General features: G+C 34.3%; 1 protein-coding gene across 1 annotated transcript in view; it reads left to right on the plus strand.

The window, feature by feature from the left end:
• TMX4 (thioredoxin related transmembrane protein 4) overlaps nucleotides 1-20,478 on the plus strand; it is a 115,747-nt gene that overhangs the window by 14,882 nt on the left and 80,387 nt on the right. The gene's annotated exons all lie outside the window — the stretch shown is intronic.

Consider the following 20,478-nt stretch of genomic DNA (forward strand, 5'->3'; position numbering starts at 1 on the left):
CATACTAAATGAAGGCTACATGATAACAAACACAGTACTTATATTAACCTTATTTCCTATGCATTCAGAAACCTCGCATTCCTTGCAAGTAACATTATGAACCCCTACCTTTTTTATTGTCACTTGGCCAATTTCTTCTCACATGAAAGCATAATCAATCCCCAGACGTGCCTGAACAGTAGCATTATATGATATATTCTAATTTCTATTCTGAAAATATCCCTGTATAGTAGTGAAGGGTAATGCGATTTTCCAAACCTGATCATTCCCCTTTTGATTATTTCCCCACCAATTCATTTTGGGATATCCTCCATGCATATGGCAATTACAAGAGTCATTAGGCCAGGACATATAAGTCTGATTCCAAATTGTGTGACAAAGTCTTTGCTCTATTCTGCAGTCCAGAAAAAGAGGATCAGCTTCTTCAGAGTCCCAATCCAAACAAAGTGATATATGGATTTACCAATTAGGAGTTGTTTCACAGTTCTCTCCCAATATACCAATAACAGCAGTTGTTAGACTGTGAAAATGTATGGTTGGTGGCATTATGGACTTAAAGCTTTTTTTTTTTTTTTTTTACAAGATTGGAGGGTTGCAACATTCCTACTAGTTAAAAGCCTGTGAAAAGGATCATAGCTATAACAAAAATGAATAAATGACAGACTACAGCTGTCAAAGCTAGCATTTGTAGTAACATAAGGGGAGGATCTTTTAGTAAGTGCAGTAAAATTAAACTTAGTGATTGAACTATTTGACTCCTGTCCATGCTTATTAATACCAAATTCCTTAACTAAATATTGAGATCCATTACCAAACAATTGAATTTCAGGAATATATTGTACCCATCCAAGTACTTTCATCCAAAATTTGCTTTGTCTAATGCCCCAGAAGGTTTTGGGTTTTTCCTTCTCTCAATTTATGTTATGCCAGCACTAGGACCATTGCAGGAGCCATGCTGCTTGATTCCCCTTGCAGCGTAGTTGGCCTCTGCGAATCTTCTTGTCTTTTATCTTCATGCTCTGAATCAATTTGGACAATGCAGCTACATCTTTCAGGGATCCACATTGTCTTCTTCATTTGTGGAAGTGCAAAGAAAACTTCAATCTTGGATTAATACCTTAGCAGGGCCCTTCCATGTCCTGTTGACATCCTTCCACATCAAATACTGTGATGGGAGGGCCGAGTGGCAGAGCTAGCCCTTAACCTTTTCTGTTCCTCTTTGTTTCAGGAAAAATGATATAGTGAAGGAAAAAATAAAGCAGCTGGGGTGTGGTATGTTATTCAATGTGAGATAATTAATGGTATATAGTGCCTTAGCATGTTTGCTCTTGAAGGACTTCTCCCCCTCTTTTTGCTTATCAAGAATAACTTTCAAAATGACTTTCAAAGTTCTGTTCTTAACTTCTGGTTTTGATAAGCAAAGTTTTATAATGTTATACAAAAAGAGAGTATCAGAAGGGTCTCTCTCTTTGCATACTTTATATAAAAATTTTCCAAGCACTTCCTATTCACTGATAGTGATTTAGAGAACCACTGAGGAATCAGATTGCTTTTTGATATGATCAGTGCCTGATTGGATCAGGAGCCCACATTGGAGCCATTTGTTGTGACCTGCACAACACAAATGGGTTAGTGGCGATTGAAAAATAAGGCAATAGAGTTGCTGATAATTCAACAGAGCCATTTATTGAGAGAAATCATGTTGCTTATATATCTTAAAATAATATGTTACTATGAAATATATTGTTCTGTAACCAATTCTAGTTACTGTTTTCTGTGATCTAACTCCCTGAAGCATGTTTATTTCTAGGGACTTAATTTTAAAGTTTACAATGCCCCAGTAATTGTTCCAGGACTTTGTTTTCTCATGGTTTCAAGCTTAAATGTATTCTTGATTAATCTTAGGATAAGGGGAACATCCCAGTTACTGAAGTTTCCAGCTTCCTGGAAGTCTCTATACCAAATATTTTATATTATCTACAGTTATTTTAAATGGAATTTCTCTTCTTATCACTTGCTGCTGAACTTTGTAAGTAACATAGAAATGCTGATGATTTTTTGTGGATTTATTTTGTATCCTACAACTTTGCTAGAGCTGTGAATTATTTGTAGTAAGTTTTTAGTTAATTCTCTAGGATTCTCTAAGTATACCATCATATCATCTGAAAAGAGTAATAATTTGGTTTCCTCATTACCTACTCTAATTCCATTAATTTCTTTTTCTTCTATTATTGCTAATCTAATATTTCTAATACATTATTGAATAGTAATGGTGATTTGTTTCACCCCTGAGCTTACTGGGGAGGGCTCTAATTTATCCTCATTACATATGATGCTTGCTGATGGTATTAAATAGATGCTACTGATCATTTTAAGGAAACTTCATTTACTCCTCTATTCTCTAGTGTTTTTAAAAGGAATGAGTGTTGGGTTTTATTAAATGCTTTTTTTGCATCTATTGAAATAATCATATGATTTCTGTTAGGTTGGTTGTTGATATAGTCAATTATGCTAATAGTTTTCCTAATATTGAACCAGCCCTGTATTCCTGATTTAAATCCTACTTAATCATGTGTATTATCTTGATGCTAACTTGCTGTAATCTCTTTGCTAATATTTTATTTAAGATTTTTGCATCAATATTCATTAGGGAAATTGATCATAATTTTCTTTCTCTGTTTTGTGCTTTAGGTATCAGCACCATTATCAGTATTGGCATACATATAGTTGAGCAATATAGCTCCTAATTATTGTTTTAATTTATTTTTCATTGGTGGAAAGCTCACTTTTCATTTTTGATATTGGCCATTTTAATTTCTTCTTAACTTTTTATAATCAAATTAATTAAAAATTTATTTTGTTGTTCCCCCCCCAATTTGTTTATTAGTTCATTAGTTTTCTTTCAATTTTATTAAACTCCCCTTTTATTTTCAGAATTTCAAATTTTGTATTTAATTGGGGGTTTAAAATTTTTTTTAATTTTTTTTTTTAGCTTATTTAGTTGCAAGCCCAATTAATTGATCTTTTTCTTTCTCTGTTTTATTCAAGTAAGCATCTAGAAATATAAAATTTCCCCTAAGCATTGCTTTGGGTGCATCCCATACATTTTGCTATGTTGTCTCATTATTGTCATTCTCTTGGATGAAATTATAGATTGTTTCTATGATTTGGTGTTTTTTACCTACTCATTCTTTAGGATTACATTATTTAGTTTCTAATTAATTTTTGGTCTGTTTTTCCATGGCCCTTTATTACATGTAAATTTATTGCATCATGATCTGAAAAAAAAATTTACCATTTCTGCTTTTCTGCATTTGATTTTGAGGTTTCTGAGCCCTCATACATGGTCACTTTTTTGTGTAGGTTCCATGTACTGCCCAGGAAAAATCATATTCCTGTCTCCATTCAGTTTTTTTTCAAAGGTCTATCATACATAACTTTTCTAAAATTCTTTTTATCTTCTTAACTTCTTTCTTGTTTATTTGTGGTTCAATTTATCTAATTCTGATAGAGGAATGTTGAGATTCCTCACTGGTATAGTTTTGCTAGCTATTTCTTCTTGTAGTTGTCTTAACTTCTCCTTGAATAACCTGGATGCTATACCACTTGGTGCATATGTGTTTCCTATTGATATTACATCATTATCTATGGTACCTTTTAGCAAGATATAGTTTACCTTCATAATCTCTTTTAATTAGTTCTGTTTTTTGCTTTTGCTTGATCTGAGATCAGGATCACTACTCCTGTTTTTTTAACTTTAGCTGAAGCATAATAGATTCTGCTCCAGCCTTTTACTTTTACTCTATTTTTATCATTGCTTTACATGTGTTTCTTGCAAACCTCATATTGTAGGATTCTGGCTTTTAATCCAGTCTGCTATTTGGTTCACTTTTATAAAAAAGTTCATCCCATACACATTTCATAGTTAAAATTACTTACTTTGCATTTTCCTCCATCTTATTTTTCCTAAGTTAGACTTTTCTCTTTCCTTTCCCCCTTTCTCTCCTTACTAGTGTTTTGCTTTTGATCACTGTCTCTTTCAATCTGCCCTCCCCTTTTACAGCTCCACCCTCTTTCTTATCACTTTTCTCTACCACTTAAATTCTTCCTTTTATTCCTCCCCCTTTCTTTCTTTCTCATCCTACTTCCCTATAAGATGAGACAAGTTTCCATATTAAACTCACTATGTTTGATATTCTTTCTTTGAGCCAAGTATAATGAGATTAAGGTTTACACAATGTTCATTCCCCTACCTTCTTTCCCTTAACTGTAATAAGTCCTTTTTTTTTTTTTTTTTGATCTTCATGTGATGAAATTTACCTCATTTTATCTCTCCTTCCCTTTTATCCCAGTACAATCCCTTTTCCATCCCTAGTTTCTCTTTTATATTATTACTGTACATCAAATTATATCTACACCCTCTAAGTGTAACAAAGAAATAGTTCTCAAGAGTTAAACATATCATCTTTCCATATAAGGATACAAACATTTTAACATTTCAAAAACATAGTCTCCCCCCCCTTTTTTTTTTTACCTCTTAGACATTTGTTGAGTTCTATATTTAAAGATCAGATTTTCTGTTCAACTATGGTCTTAATGGAAAATTCCTTATTTCATTGTTATGTCCATCTTTTCCCTACTGAAAGATAATGCTTAGTTTTGTTGGATAGTTGATTCTTGGCTTCAGTCCAAACTCCTTTGCCCTTTGGAAAATCATATTTCAGGCCCTTCAGTCCTTTCAAATGGAAGCTGATAAGAATTGGGTAATCCTGATTGTGGCTTCTCTATATTTTAATTGTTTCTTTCTGGCTGCTTACATTTTCTCCTTGATCTGATAATTCTGGAGTTTAGCTATAATATTCTTTGAAGTCTTTATTTTAGGATCTTTTCTAGGGGTTGATTAGTGGACTCATTCAATGGCTATTTTATCCTTTAGTTTGAAGATATCAGGGTAGTCCTTGATGATTTCTTGAAAGATGTTGTCTAGGCTTTTTTAAAAAATCATGGTTTTCAGGAAGTCCAATTCTTAGATTGTCTCTCCTGGATCTATTTTCCATGTCAGTTGTTTTTCTGATGAGTTGTTTTTCTTTTTACTTTTTTTGTTTGTTTGTTTGAATCTTGATGTCTCATTGAGTCATTTGCTTGCATTTATTGAATTCTAATTTTTGGTACATTATTTTCTTCAGTTAGTTTTTTTTAAATCTCATTTTGAATTTGGTCAATTGAACTTTTAAATAAGTTGTTTTGTTCATTGAATTTTTTTTTCCTTTAACAAAATCTGTTTTTCAAGGAGTTGTTTCCTTTTTCCATTTTTCCAAAACTATTTTTTAAGGAATGATTTTCTTCAGACAATTTCTATATTTCCTTTTCCAGGCTTCTCATTTCCTTTCCTCATTTTCTTCTAACTCTAAAATCCTTTTTGAATTCTTCCAAGAGAGCCTTGTGAGATGGAAACCAAATTATATCACCTTTGAGGCTTCATTGGGAGATATTTTGCCTTTAGTGACCTCACGGTTTGAGGTCTGTTCTTCCCTGTCCCCATAAATGCTATCTATGGTCAGAGTTCCTTTTACTTTTTCGTTCCTTTTTAAAGGTTGAAGGCTGCTCTTAGGAAAAAGAGAAAATTGTCCCAAGTTTCCTCTACAGGTGACAGCAGCTTCTGGCAGCTTCCTTCTTATGCTGGGTGGGCATGGCTAAGTCCTGCTTGTTATGCTGGGGTTCAGGGGCTCACTATTTGCCTTTTGTATTTGTGATGAAGATCCTACAACAACTAGCTTGCTGACCCACTGGCTTGTGAAGTAGGATAGAGTAGAAAATGCTGCTGTATTTTGACTAAAAGCCAGTAGATTTCCTCCAGCACAGGGAAGATTCTTACCTTGAGTCTTCTTGCACTGCATTGTGCCTGGCCTGAGCTTCTCTCCCTTCCAGCCTGATTGAGACAGGTCTTTTCTGAAAGACCTTTTCTTTGAAAATATCTTCTTCTGGAAAATTTGTTTCACTCCAAGTATTTGTGGGCTATGTTACTCTAAAACCCATTCAGAGGATTAATCTGGTGTTGATCTGAGGGAAGCTAGGAAGAGCTCACAGACTTCTTTCTCTTTTCATAGGAAGAATGAAAATCCTTTCAAATTAAAATACTTTGAGTTAGCCTGTTGAGAGGTAGTTTGTATAGTCAAATAATACAAAGTATTTTACTTTGACATTTGAATGGTACTTATGTACTAGACTGCACAGATCACAAATTTTAATAGTATTTGTAGAAAATGACCTGACAGCAGTGTTTGACTATAAATACTGTTACAGATTTTGATCAGCTGTCTTTTTGTCTTTCATTTCTTGTCATTAGTCATGGTAGATTTCCTCCCCTCTGTTCTGTTCTTTGTTCTTTGCTTGATTTTCCTTCTAATTGCTTTTTTCTTCTTTTATTTAAATAATTATGTTCACTCTCCCCTCATTTTTCTTGACATTCCTTAACCTTTTAAAAGTCCCTTTGTTTTTTTATTATTTCTTTCAAGGAACTAAGCTATTCAGAATTTAGAGGAATCTTTTTTATACCTAATTTACTGGTTTTTTTTTTTTTTGTTTGTTTGTTTTGTTTTTTTTGTTATTGGGATTATTTTGGCAAAATCTGTGGTTTTCTCTTTGAAGAAATATTGTTCCAATATCATTATTCATTTAATGTTAGTCCTTTTTAATATGGTTAATATGGCAAACAGTTTAACACACACACACATGTATGTTATATATCAACTCTTAAACAGGTCTCATACTTAAACTATTGCTTAATAAATACACAATTTTTTTTTATATTGAGGCTTCTCTTTTCCAATTACCTAAGACATACTAAGAAATAATTCTAGTCACATATTCTTCTGGTTTTAATAAATAGCATCAGATTCTTTTTGATTTAGTATAGTAAACACTGAAACATCATATAAAAAAGGGAATTTCCATATGCTACAGAAATAGAGTAGTTATTGTTTTAACCAAATGCTATGTTTAAATATTTAATGACATTGGCTTAGACATTTAAAGAACATTTATTGCAGAAAAAGCATTTGATAAAATCCAACATCCATTCCTACTAAAAATGCTTGAGAGTATAGGAATAAATGGACTATTCCTTAAAATAATAAGGAGCATATATTTAAAACCTTCAGTTAAACATCATATGTAATGGCGATAAACTAGAACCTTTCCCTATAAGAAACAAGGTTGCCCACTATCACCATTACTTTTCAATATAATACTAGAAACTCTAGCCTCGGCAATAAGAGCTGAGAAAGAGATTCAAGGAATTAGAGTAGGAAACGAGGAAATCAAACTACCACTTTTTGCAGATGGCATGATGGTATACTTAGAGAACCCCAAAGACTCTGCTAAAAAGCTATTAGAAATAATTCAGAATTTTAGCAAAGTTGCAGGATACAAAATAAATCCACATAAATCCTCAGCATTTTTATACATTACCAACACAATCCAACAGCAAGAGATACAAAGAGAAATTCCATTCAAAATAACAGTCGATAGTATAAAATATTTGGGAATATATCTACCAAAGGAGAGTCAGGAATTATATGAGCAAAATTTCAAAACACTTGCCACAAAAATAAAGTCAGATTTAAATAATTGGAAAAACATTCAGTGCTCTTGGATAGGCCGAGCGAATATAATTAAGATGACAATACTCCCTAAACTAATCTATGTATTTAGTGCTATACCAATCAGACTTCCAAGAAACTATTTTAATAACCTAGAAAAAAATAACAACAGAATTCATATGGAACAACAAAAGGTTGAGAATTTCAAGGGAAGTAATGAAAAAAAAAAATTAAGTGAAGGTGGTCTAGCTATACCTGATCTAGAACTGTATTATAAAGCAACAGTCACCAAAACCATTTGGTATTGGCTAAGAAATAGACTAGTTGATCAGTGGCATAGGTTAGGTTCACAGGGCAAGATAGTGAATAAAAATAGCAATCTAGTGTTTGACAAACCCAAAGATCCCAACTTTTGGGATAAGAATTCATTATTTGACAAAAACTGCTGGTAAAACTGGAAATTAGTATGGCAGAAACTAGGCATGGACCCACATTTAACACCACATACTAAGATTAGATCAAAATGAGTCCAAGATTTAGGCATAAGGAACGAAATCATAAATAAATTGGAGGAACATGGGATGGTTTACCTCTCAGACTTGTGGAGGAGGAAGGAGTTTGTGTCCAAGGGAGAACTAGAGACCATTATTGATCACAAAATAGAACATTTTGATTACACCAAATTAAAAAGTTTCAGCACAAACAAAACTAATGCAAACAAGATTAAAAGGGAAGTAACAAATTGGGAAAAAATTTTTACAGGTAAAGGTTCTGATAAAGGCCTCATCTCCAAAATATACAGAGAATTGACTTTAATTTATAAGAAATCAAGCCATTCTCCAATTGATAAATGGTCAAAGGATATGAACAGACAATTTTCAGATGATGAAATTAAAACTATTTCCACTCATATGAAAGAGTGTTCCAAATCACTATTGATCAGAGAAATGCAAATTAAGACAACTCTGAGATATCATTACACACCTGTCAGATTGGCTAAGATGACAGGAACAAATAATGATGAATGTTGGAGGGGATGTGGGAAAACTGGGACACTGGGTGGAGTTGTGAAAATCCAACCATTCTGGAGAGTAATCTGGAATTATGCCCAAAAAGTTATCAAAATGTGCATACCCTTTGACCCAGCCATACTACTACTGGGCTTATATCCCAAGGAAATACTAAAGAGGGGAAAGGGACCTGTATGTGCCAAAATGTTTGTGGCAGCCCTTTTCATAATGGCTAGAAGCTGGAAGATGAATGGATGTCCATCAATTGGAGAATGGTTGGGTAAATTATGGTATATGAATGTTATGGAATATTATTGTTCTGTAAGAAATGACCAACAGGAGAAGTACAGAGAGGCTTGGAGAGACTTACATCAACTGATTCTGAACTAGGGGGTCATTATACACTTCAACAATGATACTGTATGAGGATGTATTCTGATGGAAGTGGATATCTTCAACATAGAGAAGAGCTAATCCAATTCCAATTGATCAATGATGGACAGAATCAGCTACATCCAGAAAAGGAACACTGGGAAATGAGTGTAAACTGTTATTTTTACCTTCTGAATCCAATTCTTCCTGTGCAACAAGAAATTCGGTTCTACACACATACATTGTATCCAGAATATATTGTAATATATTTAACATGTATAAGACTGCCTGCCATCTGGGGGGGGGGGGTTGGGGGAGGAAGGGAAAAAATCTGAACAGAAGTAAGTGCAAGGGATAATGTTGTAAAAAATTATCCATGCATATGTACTGTCAAAAAAAAAGTTATAATTATAAAATAAAATAAAAATTAAATAAACAATTATAAAAAAAATAGTCATAGTAATGAAAAAAAATAAAGAACATTTATTCTAAGTTATAAGTAAATGTCATGCTTCAGGAGAAATTAACAGACTTTTTTTTTCTTTTTCTTTTTTCTTTTTTTCTTTCTTTTTATTATTATAGCTTTTTATTTACAAAAAAACACATATACTTGGGTAATTTTTCAACATTGACTCTTGCAAAACCTTCTGTTCCAACTTTTCCCTTCCTTTCCTCCACCTTCTCCCCTAAGTGGTAGGTAGTCCAATACATGTTGAATATGTTAAAGTATATGTTAAATACAATACATGCATACATATTTATACAGTTATCTTGTTGCACAAGAAAAATCGAATCTAGAAAGAAAGTGAAAAAAACCTGAGAAGAAAAACAAAAATGCAAGCAAACAATAACAGAAAAGTGGAAATGCTATGTTGTGGTCCATACTCATTTCCCATAGTTCTCTCTCAGGTGTAGCTGATTTTCTTTATTACTGAACAATTGGAGCTGGTTTGAATCATCTCATTAATTAACAGACATTTTAAAGAAAAACACTTTAATGGAGCAGATTTTGTGGAATAATTTTTTAAAAAATTAAATTGATATAAAAAAGGATAAGTTTTTTCTCTCTGGAAGATTTGCTTATGTATAATAAATCCTTCCCTGATGTTGGGTAAAACTTACTCTGATGTGATAAGATTATATTCAGAAATAGATTTTGAGGAGCAAGGCAAGATGACCAACAATGTAAACTTCTCACCATATGCTAGGTTAGTTACATAAAGCAACTTTGGAATTATTTGTGACACTCTAGTGTTTATCACTATGAATGAACAAGAAAATGTTTAAAGTGTGTCTTAGGGGAAATTTTTAGCTTCCATTCATGGTTTAGTTTATGTGCAAGTTAGGGAAAGCAACTCAGTGTCTCTAATTTTTAGTGTAACTTCCTTTATCAACTATTTATATATGTGTATATGTAATTACTTATACATATATATATATATATATATATATGCATATATATATATATATATATATATATATATATATATATATATATATATATATATATATACACACACACACATACACACTCATATATATCTATGTATTGTGTCCTTCATTAGCAAGTAAGCTTCTCAAAGAGAGAACTTTTTTTCTTTTTGATGTTGCATCCCCAGAATGGGGCAGTGTAGAGGGCCACAGATAGTGGGGGGAACTCTGGGTGAGGTATAAGACCCTTCAGCCCAGAGGGAATCTGCTGACAGTGTCTGGTTCAACTCCCCATCTCCCCTAAGGGATCTTGGCCTTCCCGAGGAGTCAGGGGGCGGTGACAACCTGTGTTGTGATTGAAGCAGAGTGATACCAAATGGCAGAGATCTACATACAATAGCAAGTTATTTATATGGTTCCACGTGCACAGTATATACTTAGCACCTGCGCAGTGTCATTTTGGTTATATAATGGTATTAGAGTATATAAAGCTGAGAGAATTTGGAATAAACAGATTCCTTCTTTGACTATTGTCATGGGTCTTCTGCCTCATCACTCCTCCACTAAGACCAAGGACTTGGGCTGGCCCTGAGATCCTCCAGAGAGCTAGTCCAGATGGTATATTTTGGCACCCCAACTTGGGGGCTCTAGAAAGCACACAACAGGGCAGTGCTTTCAACATGTTATCAAGCATTTATTAAGCTTTTACAGTGTGCCTGGCACAGAGATAGAAACTATGAAGACAGTGATAAGAATGAAAGATTCTATGCTCCCAAGGAATTTACATTATAAGAAAAGGCTGAAAAGAAAGACTGCATTCTCAGGTAAACCAATGCAACATATATACAAGTAGATATAAATACATTTTGGGTAGAAGCAGGCACTAATAACTAAGATTTATCATGTAAAATTCTCTAAAGTAGATGGCATTTTCATTGAGTAATGAAGGGAGCTACAGGTTTCAAGAAGCAGAGGCAAAAAGAGCATTGAAAGTATGGAGAAAACCTAGGTAAAAATATAGAGGCAGGAGATGGAACATTGTGCACAGGGAGCATCAGGTATGTTAGCTTGAGTGGAAAGGAGAATGTTTAAGAAGTAATATGAAATTAATATAAAAAGAAAGGTCAGGGGGAGGATTCTGGGAAGATGACAGAGTTGGTTGGTAAATTTTAAGCTCTCCTGATTTCCCTCACAAATGGAGCAAATTACGCCTCAGGGTGAACAAAGACTGGTGAGAAACTAATAAGATTTAGGGCAGATACTATATCTTCCAGATACTATAGTACAAGATCTAAAGAAAGACCCAGTCAGGGATTAACCTGAGTGAAATGCAAATACTTCTGGGCTAGTTCCATAGAAATATCATGTGGGGATCCTTAGGGGCTAGATGGTTGTGGTTGTAGCTTTTGCAGGAGCCATAGAGACTTTTACCTTCTTGGCTGTTTGTGGAATTGCAATTTGAATACAGGAACATGTAGTGTACTTCAGCTGATTGGGAATGCCAACCCAAGCTGTGCTGTTGAGTTGGGTCCTAGGTGAGTAGGAACTAGTACTTAGTGAGCATAGAAACATGGAGCAGAACATTGTTGGCTGTAGGCACTTGCAGGATGAGGGTGGAGCTCTTGGTTTGGGATTCCTGGTCATAATGGAGAGCTGAAGGGAAGCTTGAGGCACCATTCCCCCAACCCATGATTAGAGGTGCTTACACTGATACCTCTTATTTAAAAAAAAAAAAAAAAAATGAGCCAGCAAAGAAGAAAGAATCCCACCATTGAAATATCTTATGGGGACAGGGAAGACCGGGATTCATCTTCAAAGCTGGATACTTTAGTGTAAAAAAAAAAAAAAAAAAAAAAAAAAGCTTCTATCCCAAAGAGTAATGTGAAATGGTTCCCTTCCTAGAGAGAATTTATAAAAGAATTCAAAAATCAAATGAGATACATTGAGGAAAAAACTAAATAAAAAATTAAAATCATCCAAGAAAAACAAGAAGATTATGAATAAAAAAGTTAACCAATTAGACAAGGAAGTATAGTCTCAATGATTAAAATAACTCTTTGAAATTAGAATTGAGCAAGAAGCCAATGAAGCTAGGAGACACCAAGAAATAACAAAACGTATTATAAAGAATGAGAAAATAGAACAGAAACAACTCATAAGAAAAACAACTGATTTAGAGAACAGATCAAGAAGAGAAAATATAAGAATAATTGTACTGCAGAAAGTTGTGACCAAAAACAGAACCTTGACACAACAACGCAGGAAAAAATTCTAGAAAATTGGCCTGGAATGATGGAATTTCAGTAGAAATAGAAAAAAAGTCCACTGTTTACAACCTCAAAGAGATCTTTTTTTGGAAAACATATCAGAATATTATTGCCAAATTTTGAAACACTCAGATCAAAGAGAAAATTTTGCAAAAAATAAGAAAAAAAAAGTCAAATATACTTGAGCTACAATTAGAATTGTATAAATCTTAGCAGCAGCCACAATAAAAGACCACAGGTCTTGGAATTACACTTACAGACAAGCAAAAGAACTGGCCTGCAGCCAAAAATATCATATCAAGCAAAATTATCTATGCTTTTCAATGAGAAAAAATGGCCATTTAATGAGCTTGCAGATTTTCAAGACTTTTTATCGACTAAACCCTAATTTAACAGAAAATTTAACAAATAAGAGCCAATATCAAAGAGCAATTTTAAGGAACTCAACATGGACAAACTGTTTAAATATGGACAAATTGTATTTTTTTTTAACATGAAAAATGTATTATTTTTAAGCTTTACATCAATAATAGGTTAAACTCAAAAGAAAGGCTGGGAGAGTAAAGGTAAAAATAATAATCATGTTATACAAATTAGGTGCAGAAGAATAGTCATAAAGGCATTAGAGATAGGAGAAGGGCTCTTAGTTCTGAAAACCTACTCACATTGAGAATGGGTTCAAAAGGCAACACTACATATGCCATGAAGGGTTTAGCATCCTCCAAAATTTACAAAGAAATAGTGGGGAGGGATGGGCAGATGGGAATGCAAAAGGTGAGGGAAGAAGACAAAGGAGAGATCTTGGTGGGGAGAGATTAAGTAATAGTAATGCAAGTTAGGAAATTGAATTTAATTAAAGAGTCAGCAAAGATAAGGAAGACACCTGGATATATGTATATATCTATAAGTATATTTATTTTTGCTGAGGCAATTGGGGTTAAGTGACTTGCCCAGGATCACACATAGCTAGGAAGTATTTAGTGTCTGAGGCCAGATTTGAACGCAGGTTCTCTTGACTACAAGGCTGGTGCTCTATCCACTGCACCACGTAGCTGTTCCATAGATATATATATTCTTAACTGTAGCTTGCTTGGGAGTGGTGGGAGGATGAAAGGGAGATATGCGTGTTTCTGTCTGTGTATGTATATTTCTTCATATGTAATATATAAATATATCCTCTCTTACCTATAGCATATATGGGGGGATGGGGGGTGAGGGTAGAATTGAAAGGGGGGAAAAAGAATAAAGTAAATAAGGTGCACAGCAGAGAACAAAAGAACAATTTAAAAGGGAAGTAAAGAAAGATAGGCACTCATTAATACAATTTCTTCTAATATATATGCTTTCTTAAATTGGTATTTGTTGAATCCCCCTGATGTCCTGCTGGATACATAATAATATTCTTTTTTGTTTTATTTCATTTTGGTTTTGTTTTTCTTTTCTTTTCTTTTTGCTTATTCTATTTCTTCAAATAAAATAATTTTTTGGGGGAAAAAAAAATCAGAATTGTATAGAGACTAGATTTAATGCCAAACACGTGTTTGTAGTTTATAGAAGAGGTAGGAAACCACCTAAGCTTCTTGATTAGAGAAATCACAAGATCAGACCAGTGTACTAGCATTTTATTTACTATATCAGGACAGACTGGAGAAAAGACTAGAGGTAGGGAATTAAATAAGGAGACTATTGAAATAGTATAGGTGAGAGGTTATCAGAATCTGAACTTTTATAGTTGTCATTTCAGTCTATGGAGTCACATATGAGAAATCTTGTGGAGGTCAAGTTTAGAGGATGTGATAATTGATTGGATATAGGGAGAGTAAAGGAGAAGGAGAATGACTGTTGAGGTTATGATCTGACTAATGGAAAGGACTCCAGTCACATTGGCAGAATTAAGGAAGAAAGTTATAATTCTGGGAAGAGCTGAGTTCAATTTGGATATATTGAATTTGGTAAATATTCATGGGCCATTTTAAGTATAATGACAATCTACCTTATGAAATTCTACCTAGAAAAAAAAAAAAAATCCCCTGATCTTCCTTTGAGGCTATGCTGGAAAACACTTAAGATACACTCTTATCACACAGTAAATATAGCTTCTCTTGCCCTATCACAGGCCACTCTCCTTGTTGATTGGACAGGACCTCAGCTCTGATTTATTTGATTTCTTGTCATAAACAGGATTGGAGAATATTTGCTACAGTTTTCTTTATAGACCTTAGAATAGGAGTTTTAGCAAAAGGCCAACAAGCAGATTCTCATGTTCATGTCTAATTCTTGGTGGTTCTTGAAGCCATACATATTTCAAGGTTTGTTTCTGCTTAGTTTGATTAGTGCCTTCTCTCTTAGATTATTTCTAATTTATCTTTCAAAAATCTTGTTTGTACATGATTGTTTTTTAACTTCCTGTTGTGTCCTTCTGGAAATCCCTGACAAAAAGTAGTGTCGAGACTAGCTCTCTGGAGGATCTCTGGACCAGCCTTGGTCTTAGTGGAGAAGTGAAGAAGGCAGGAGAGCCACCAGGATGGTCAAAGATGGAGAGTTTCATTTCCAGTTCTCTCAGCTCTTAAATGCTTCAAGATGATTACATCATTACACTAAGTAATTACATTATTACACTAAGTATGTGTGAACTAGAGAACCATTATTTCATCAGTCATACTCCCTGCTATATAAAATACCTCTTGTTGTAAGTATCCATTGCTTCAAATAAAACACAAGTGGTTACACCCTCCTAGACTTCTCAGGAAAGGTGAGAACACCAAAGGGAAGTGGGGAGCCAAACCAGACATTATCAACAGGTTCCCTCTGGGTTGAAGGGTCTTATACCTTACCCAGAGTTCCCCCACTATCTGCGGCCTAGAGTCAGCAAATATCTGTTTAAATGAAGTTCTTTATCACTTCAATTTCATGTCTTCTTGCTAGGAATTTGATGTTTCCTAAACTGTTTCCTCTTTTGATCTATCTAGGTGATATGGTATGCACTAACAACAATAATGCTTCTCTTTCTGAGTCCATTTATCTTTACTCAAATGCTCTTCATTCTGCTTATCTTACCTTTATTTCCTCACATAAATATATGTTTAAAATACAGTGTTTAACCTCATCTCTATCCTTTTCCAATCCTTTGGAATATTCCATCCTTTTGGAATAAGTCATACCCTTCCATATCATATTCTGTCATAGGTCTTATTCTGTAAGAAACAAAATATCTTACCAAGAACTCTACAGATTCACTGATGAATACAAGAAAGATTTATTTTATATTTTTACAAGAAAGAGTGCCTAGATGAGTAGACATACTTTTGAAACTCCAAAGGCAGCATTTTATTTCCTATTCTGAAGCACAAGACCTTCTCTTGATTCCTCTTTAATTGAATGTGACAGAAATTATATTTCATGAATCTTTACCCTTCATTACATAGCTAGTCCTTGTCTCAAAGGAGCTTCCATTCTAGAGCTGTGAAGGGTAATTAAAGAGGATTAAAGGCAAAGAACAAAAGATTCTTTTCAAATGTCAGGCCACCACCCCAGATTACAAAAGTCAGTTCCTGCCCCCAAGAAGTTTACATTCTTTTGAGAGAAGATAAACTCTACCCTTGATTATTCCTCGATGTCCTTGTGGGTTTCATTTCTCCAATTTAATTCTTATAACTGTAGAAAACAATGCTCATCCATTTCTCACATTCCATAAAGTCTTAGATCAAACTTTCCTCCTTGTATTAAAGTCTTTATTTCTTCCTACTTGTTACCCATCCTATATGCATTTGTGTATCTGCATCTGAGGCCATGGATTTTATTGCTGTCTATTTACTTTGGCTTGTTCTCATGTGAATTTCTGTTCTTATATACTTTATGGCTATTCTCTATAGCAGTGGTCCTCAAACTTTTAAAATAGGGGGCCAGTTCACTGTTCCTCAGACTGTTGGAGGGCCAGACTATAGTAAAAACAAAAACTCATACTCTGTCTCCGCCCCCAGCCCATTTGCCATAATGCAGCTAGCTGCATAAACGTCCTCAGTGGGTCACATCTGGCCGGTAGGCCGTAGTTTGAGAACCCCTGCCTATAGAGTCTAGCTGATTGTTATACAATAGGGATTTTTCTCCCTCTCCAATTTTTAGTTTAAAACTTTTTTTGATTAGATTCACAAGATGCTAAGCAAGTACATTTAAAAAACTAGGTTTATTGGCTATATACTTGACTAGAGTCCTATCATGGTCCAGAAATCCAAGTACTATTCTCAGGAAAATCTAGGCAAGATAGAGATTAGAAGGTATTTAATAATTTATTTGAAAGGGAGAGCTTTCCTGGAACCAAATGGATCCATGGTTTGGTCCCAGGGCCGAATGAGACTATTGTCTCCTAAAATCCAGCAAATAATGTGAGTTCTCAATGACCTATATACACATGGCTCAGACTCAGGGGATAGACTGAGGCAGGGGTGCAGTCAGAGTGATGAGAGCAGAAAAGGGACTTTGGGTGGGACGAGCCATGGGAGATGGGATGACATAAGGGGGTAGGCACCTGGAGATGGAGAGAGGCATCTTGATAAGACAGTATCTGACACTTTGGTAGCTTGGGATGGGGAGAGGCATTCAGATATTCTAAAACATAAGATCTTTTATCCTTATCAAATATTCTGATAAAGAGGGAGGGGTGGTTTTGCAGGATTAAGCAGAACAATTATAAACCAAGGGGAAAAAATTAGGGAAACAATCAGGACAATAAGAGAACTGTGGCATAACAGTGTCTCTTTGATTTACCCTGGTCTAGATTTGTAGGAACAATTATTTTGCTAACTGAACTAACCTCCCTAGTTTAGGTTATAATTACCAGACTCTTTTATCTTCTCTTATGTAGTGACTGAAATAATAATAACCATTTGGTACTTATAGGATCATAAAACTAGGAGAGATATCAGAGTCTTTCTGGGCTAGGTTCCTCTTTTTTTTTTTTTTTTTTTTTTTAAAGTAAATAGTTATTTTTTTCCAATTCCATAAAAATAGTTTTCAGCATTTCCCCCCCCCCCCCAGGCTGGGGTTAAGTGACTTGCCCAGGGTCACACAGCTAGGAAGTGTTAAGTGTCTGAGATCAGATTTGAACTCGGGTCCTCCTGAATTCAAGGCTGGTGCTCTATCCACTGTACCACCTAGCTGCCCCCCCTTTTTTTAAAATAAGATGTTGAGTTCCAAATTTTTCTCCCCTCATCCTATTCTCTGTTCCCAAGATGGCAAGCACTATTGATGAGGTGAAGTCTACTTTACCAAAAATATGATGAGGTTTAGGTTTTGGGGTTCCCTTTCATAGGGAGCCAAATGATAAGGTCTAGATTCAAGGAACCAAAATGAGATTAGGGTTTCTGGTGGTCAGGGAGTTAAATGATATGGTGTAGTGGCAGATTTGGGGTTCAGAGAACCAAATGGAGAGTTTTGGTTCCCCTGCACCCCCTGGGGATTTGATGCAAGGATAGGGAGTTTTGGGGAACCTGGCAGTTTAGGGATTTACTCTAAAGGAATTTACAAACCCAAAAACTTAGATTGATTGGGAAGTAAGGTTAGAAATCCTGACAGAGAGGCATAAAGTCTTGTTAGTGAAATAGATGAGGGTAAAGAGAGGGTAGCCCTGAAAAAATATTATTCCAGTGGGCAGAGATTTCTTTGGCATGGCCTGGCAGGTTTAGAAACTCTGCAAAAAGAGGATTTTATATTGGCTCTTTTATAATAGTTTTGGCTATAAGCTGAAGGGGGCTCATGGGTGGAGTCCCAAGTTGGCTCATCTACAAGCTGGATTTCAGCTTGAGCTAGAATTTGAATAGAATTGAATGAGTTTCTTTAATTCAATAGAGTTGAATTTTTTTTTTTTTGCTCAGGACTGTATCAACCCCATCTAGATAACAGAATGAAACTATTTGTCTTGTTTCCCTTGGATGGGTTCCTCACTGAGGCAGAATTGAGGATTTTCTCCTTCAAGGAGTTTAGAGTTTTGAGTTCCCTTCTTCAATATGATTTGGATTATGTATGTTCAATCATATTAAGCATTTTCACATTAGACATATTATAAAAGAAGAACCAGAACAAAAGGGAAAAGCCATGAAAAACAAACAAGCAAAAATAAGGTAAAAATGTATGTTTGGTTTGCATTCAGACCGATAGCATTTTCCTTATGAGTCTTTTGGAATTGCCTTAGATTATTGCATTGCTGAGAAGAGTTAAGTCAATCATACTTAATCATCATATGTCACTGTTTTTATATAGAATATTCTCTTGGTTCTCTTCATTTCACTTGGCATCAGGTCATGTAAGTCTTTCCAGATTTTTCTGAAATTCACCCACTCATCATTTCTTATAGAACAAGAGCATTCCATTCATATAGTACAATTTATTCATATATTTTCCAATTGGTGAATATTCCCTCAATTTCCATTTCTTTGCCACTGCTTTAAATAGTTTTTTACATGAAGGTCATTTTCCCTTTTTTATGATCTCTTTGAGATCACAAATCTAGTTGAGTTACTGCTGGATCAAAAGATATGAACAATTTGATTGTTATTTGGGCATAGATCCAAATTGTTCTCCAGAATGGCTGGATCCATTTACAATTTCACCAACAAGATATCAGTGTCCCAATTTTCCCACTTCTTTGCCAACATTTATCATTTTCCTTTTCTGTCATATTAGCCAATCTAACAGGTATAAGTTAGTATGTCAGAGCTGTTTTAATTTGCATTTCTCTAATCAATAGTTATCTAAAAATATTTTTCATATGAATATAAATAGTTTTGACTTCTTTGTCTGAAAACTGCCTATATAAATTTGACTTAGTTTTCTATATATTTGAGAAATGAGGCCTTTGCTAGAAATACTTGTTATAAAAATTGTTTCCCATCTTTCTGTTTTCCTTCTAATGGTAGTTATATTGGGTTTATTTGTGCAAAAGCTTATTCATTTAATGTAATCAAAATTACCCATTTTGCATTCATAATGTTCTCTCTCTCCTTTGGTCATGTATTCTTCCCTTCTCCATAGATCTGACAGGTAAACATTCCTTTTTCTTCTAATTTGCTTCTAGTATCACTCTTTATGTCCAAATCATGTATTTTTTCAAGGTGTGAGATGTTGATCTATGCATATTTTCTGCTACACTGTTTTCCAATAGTTTTTGGCAGATAGTGAGTTCTTGTCCCAGAAATGGGAATCTTTGGATTTATAAAACAGTAGATTACTATAGTCATTTGGTACTCTGTCTTTTCTACCTAACTTATCTCACCACTCTATTTCTTAGCCAGTACTAACTAGTTTTGATGATTGCTGCTTTATAATATAATTTTAGATCTAATACAGCTAGGCTACCTTCCTTTACATTTTTTCCCATTAATTCACTTAATATTCTTGACCTTTTATTCTTTCAGATGAATTTTATTATTATTTTTTCTAGCTCTATAAAATAATTTTTGGCACTTTGGTTGGTATGGGACTGAATAAGTAAATTATTTTAGGTAGAATTGTTATTTTTATTCTATTAGCTTGGCATACTCATGAACAATTGATATTTTTCTGTTTGTATAGATCTGACTTTTATTTCTATGAAAAGTGTTTTGTGATTGTGTTCATACATTTGTGTCCCAAATATTTTATGATGTCTACAGTTATTTTAAATGAAATTTCTTTTTTCTATTTCTTGCTGTTGGGGCTTCAGGCTCCTCATATTAAAGATGAGAAAGGATATGCCTTACATCACAAAGGTAGTAAATATCAATTAGGATTTGAAAACAGTTCCTCCAACCATGGAGTCATATG

The sequence above is a fragment of the Sminthopsis crassicaudata genome, chromosome 2, assembly GCF_048593235.1.
Source record: "Sminthopsis crassicaudata isolate SCR6 chromosome 2, ASM4859323v1, whole genome shotgun sequence".
In the NCBI taxonomy this organism is placed as follows: Eukaryota; Metazoa; Chordata; class Mammalia; order Dasyuromorphia; family Dasyuridae; genus Sminthopsis; species Sminthopsis crassicaudata.